Below are 4,852 nucleotides of genomic sequence, written 5' to 3'. Positions count from 1 at the left end.
TAAAAAAGATTTTTGCAAATGAACATGATATTTATACTGCACCCGCACACACACTTTTGAGATTTTTGAGACAGTGTTTTTGTAGGTATCCCTGGCTGTCCTGCATCTCTTTTTGAGACCTGGCCAACCTCAAACTCACAATGATCCACCTAACTCTGCCTCTTGAATGCTGGGAAAAAGAAATATACTACCGTGCCCTGTTCCCATTTATTTTGTTGTTGTTGTTGCTGCTGCTGCTGCTGCTCTTGTTGTTGTTGTTATTTTTGGATTGTCTCTGAGGGCTAAACATTTGTTCAGAACACTTTCTCAGACACACAAATGATGCCAGAGAACTCTGTCTCACTGGTTAAAGTCAATTGCTGCTTAAGCCTGATGACCCTAGTTCAATGTCTAGGGGATCCACATGACTCTACTACATTTTCTGTTTCTTCAACACCTGGATTATAGCATGCACATGCGAGCACACACACACACACACACACACACACACACACACACACACACACACACACACACACAAAGTTTTTAGCCAGAAAAAAAAAAGGGCCAATAGGGTCACTTTCCGACAAACTTCGCTATTTGGTTTTGATCTCTAGAATGCACATAGAGGAAGTAATAATTCACACCGGTAAGTTGCCCTCTGAGTAAGAGATACACACTGTGGCACAAGACTATACACACAAAACATTTTTAAAGATTTATTTATTTATTATATATAAATACACTGTAGCTATCTGATTACAGAACTCATTACAGATGGATGTGAGCCACCATATGGTTGCAGGGATTTGAACTCAGAACCTCTGGAAGTCAGTGCTCCTAACCATCTAACCACTGAGCCATCTCCCCAGACCCCACGTATAACATTTTAAAAAGCTAAAATTACTTACAAGTTCGCTTCATCCTGAGTGAGGTAACCCAATCAAAAAAGAACACACATGGCATGCACTCTTTGATAGGTGGATATTAGCCCAAAAGCTCAGATACAATTTACAGACCACATGAAGTTCAAGAAGAAAGACCAAGTGTGGATACTTCAGTCCTTCTTAGAAGGGGAAACAAAATACTCATGTGAGGAAGTACAAAGACAAAATATGGAGCAAAGACTGAAGATAGGCCATCCAGAGACTGCCCTACATGGGCATCCATCACATATATAGTCACCAAACCCAGACACTATTGTAGATGCCAAGAAATGCATGCTACCAGGAGCCTGATGTAGCTATCTCCTGAGAGGCTCTGCCAGAGCCTGACAAATATAGCGGTGGATGCTCGCAGCCACCACTGGACTGTGAACAGAATCCCCAGTGGAGGAGTTAGAGAAAGCACTGAAGGAGCTGAAGGGGCTTGCAACCCCACAGGTAAAACAACAATATCAACCAGCCAGGCACCCCAGAGTTTCTAGGGAGTAAACAACCAACCAAAGAATACACACGGAGTCGCTCATGTCTTCAGTTACATATGTAGAAGATTCCCTCATTGGGTATCAATAGAAGGAGAGGCCCTTGTTCCTATGAAGGCTTGATGCCCCAGTGGAGGGGAATGCCAGGGTGGACAGATAGGAAGGAGTGGGTGGGTGGAGGGGCACCCTCATAGAAGCAGGGGGAGGGGAGGAGATGGAGGTTTCCAGAGGGGAAACTGGGAAAGGGGATAACACTTGAAATGTAAATAAAGAAAATATGGAATAAAAGAAAAAAAAGCTAAAATTAACAAGGCAAAGAAAATAATTAAGATATTGAGACCTTATGAAATGATTTGCCAGTTGAAATTAAATACATTGTAGAATATTGGAAAGAGTTACTGTTCATCAAAACAAAGACTGTTCCTGTATAAATTATCTGCATTTTTTGATTCAGAAGTACGTCATTTCAAAAACACACCTCAGCAGGGCACAGTGGTGTAAGCTGGTAACCTCAGAGTCAGGTGAATCTCTCCGAGTTTGAGGCCAACATGGTCCAGATACTGAGTGCCAGGACAGTCATATGTATGTAGAAAAAAACCTGACTTTAACTCCACCCCGAAAATACATATCACAAATTACCGAACCTTACCCAATATGATTAGTCTACCTACATCTCTGGTTATTAAACCTATGTTGTCTCTAGTCATATAAAGAGACATGTGTTAGCAATGACAATAAGCAATGTGGAGAGTCCATTCAATAGGGCTAGAGGTCCATTGAATCAATGCCATGGAGCAAAGGCTTTCATCACCTTCAGGTGATAGAAGACAGGAGTAATGGGGCAGTCTTCTCTTCTGCATTATTATGCTGACATATTTGTGAGTAAGACAGGTGGGTAAGTAGTACTATCCTTGTTGCCTATCAAAGTTTGGTTCCTAGCACGTACATCCAACAGCTCAGAAATTTATGCACTTCTGTCAACGAGGGTGCAGAGGGTACCTGGAAGAGAATGGGGGACAAGAGATGTGAAGAAGGATGACAAGACAAGGGTCTGATCAAGGCAACAATTAAATTTTTCCCAAGGCTGAATTTATACCATAAGAGGGGTAACAGAGGGAGGGGGTGAAATGTGAAACATTTATTCATGCCAAGGACACAGTATTCATGTGGTCAGCTGATGTCAACAGGATGTTGGTTTTTCAGAAAGGTGACAGGTCATCACATTGGGCATCTTGACGTCAGATGTATTTCTCAGCAAGGTCAGAACTTTATCAAATCATTATTCATCCTGACCACCAGATTTGTATTAGTCCTCTGTAGCTGGCTGGGGATTTTCCATGAACCCAGTCATACTTAACTCTAACCATAATATTAGCATCAATAATGGAGGGCTTCAAGAGCATTACTCCCAACATCTCACCCTTCCTTATAGTCAAATGAAAAGGTGACCAAATAGCCATGCTGTCCTGGAGCCCCTCGGGAACTGTGTCTGTCTTAGGTTGGAGTGATATTTGTCACATGGCCAAGAGAATCTTGTGGCCAGGGTCCATCATGGGATAATGCAGCAGCTAATGGCATCCCTCATGTCTTAGGCCCTTTATTTGTGAATATATCACTCTCGTACCTGTCGGTGACTGTCCAGCTCAGCATGCAGCAGTGACAATTCGTTGATATTTCAGCAAAGGCATCAGGACAGCAGGCAGAAAAGAATGTTGACCTCGTTTGACTGAAGGACAAAAATGTCCTTGCCTGGGCTGAGAGGAGATGTGTAGGTGAGCTTGGCCCTCATTAAAGGCATCCTCCATAGCTAGCCTATGATAATATACCTGAATAGGTTTTGCTGCTATATTATCTACCTATTGTTTAATAAAGCTGGTTAAATGATTAAATGTCCAAAGGCCAAAAGATATAAGCAAAAGGAGGCCTACTAGGGAGCCCAACAGGGAGGGAAGCAGGGTGGACAACAAAGGAGAGTGAAGAACCAATTTTGATATCAGCTCTCAGCTTTTTCTCTTCATTTTCTCTTTTCTAAGCCTTTTCTGACGTGTTTCATGCTCTCTTTAACCATATTCTAAGACACAGGAAGTATCCAAGCGCTGCCTTTCTCTCACAAACCAGAGTTCACTGTGATTGCTCAAAGTTGGGAAATTAAAGGTAAAAAGCCAATCAGGAATAAGTACCCTTGTTAGCATGTATGGTTTATGTAAAAGGGGGGCCAGACAATTGTTCTTTCTAATTAACCACTGACTCTTAAAGACAGTGTGGGTCAAAATTTAAAAAGTCAGATACACTTAAAACACTGCTCCATTTTGGATAGATGTGGAAGTTTAAAAATTGAATGAACTTATATGATTATAAATGATTACCATGAAATATCACAGAAGGGATGCTACCAGGCAGAGAATTACAATTTTAACTGATATTAACATCTTAAATAATTTGGAGAAACCACAGCATTGAATTATAACCATCAGGAAAAAATAAAGACATAAATATGTATCCTGTGCATGTTATGTAAGAAATAAGCAAACCCAAACTCAGAACAGTACAGTATCAATGACTGAAAGTTAAATAATATGTTGATACATAGAAAAAAAAGATAACATGTTGACTGCCATTGTTGATATTCCCAAAATAATTCCAATAGACAATTCAATTTGGGTTCCTGCAGCAATCATAATTGAGTTATCCAAAAAGCCAAACCCTACGAAAGGTATCACATTGTGGAAGAACACATATCTCAGCGTCCTGGAGTGGGTGGCAGAGCTTCCAGTTCTTCTTGTGCGATGGCAATGGACTCAATGCAGTGCAGTTCTTTGAGCAAGCAGCTCCTCTCGGTGGAGTGCAGGCTGTAGATGAAGTCGTGTGCACCCTGCTCTGTGTTCAGCACCTCCATGGGCTCCTTTTTGGGATGAGTGCCCAGAAGCCGGGGAGTAGGAATGTACAGGCTCTTTTAACAATTTTATGGTAAATAAAAATCCCTGTATTGGCCCCGGATTGAAACATTCTAAGATCCCGAGTATATCCACGTGTCCAATCCTGGTTTCAACCAGTGGAGGTAAATTTAATATTTAGGGAGATGTACCATCCCTTTGCTTTAGAATTAGAACCTTCACAATGGGAATCTGGGATATGCATATTAGTAGGACGGGAGGTATTATAAGTCAAACAACGCAGTGTATTAGGTGATAAAGTTCTTAAGAACAGAGGAAAGGGGCCAGGCAAGAAAGCTAGAGGATGGCCCAGTGAGAGCTGGCAGAACAACCAGATCAGGTGACAAATAGCATTCAGTCACACAGCTAAACCAGGAAGCTTTCTTGGGACGAAAAGGCCAGTGCAAAAACAAGTGCAAGCTTTGTGCCTGTAAAACAGAAAGGCGAGTAGAGGGGCAGCTGGAGTCTGTTACCGGCTGTCTCTCTGGACTTAGATTCCCCCTTAAGGAGTACCTCC

At 41.8% G+C, this 4,852-nt stretch overlaps 1 long non-coding RNA gene across 1 annotated transcript; it reads right to left on the bottom strand.

The window, feature by feature from the left end:
• Positions 1–685: 685 nt before the first annotated feature.
• LOC147995745 (uncharacterized) lies at positions 686–3,507 on the bottom strand. Its single transcript, XR_015684982.1, has 2 exons — positions 3,027–3,507; positions 686–2,401 (listed from the first exon to the last, which is right to left on the bottom strand). It is a non-coding gene; the product is annotated as an uncharacterized LOC147995745 (long non-coding RNA).
• Between the last annotated feature and the right edge of the window lie 1,345 nt (positions 3,508–4,852).

The sequence above is a fragment of the Rattus norvegicus genome, chromosome 3, assembly GCF_021556685.1.
Source record: "Rattus norvegicus strain SHRSP/BbbUtx chromosome 3, alternate assembly SHRSP_T2T, whole genome shotgun sequence".
Taxonomy (NCBI): domain Eukaryota; kingdom Metazoa; phylum Chordata; class Mammalia; order Rodentia; family Muridae; genus Rattus; species Rattus norvegicus.
This window is presented reverse-complemented; position numbering and strand designations above follow the sequence as displayed.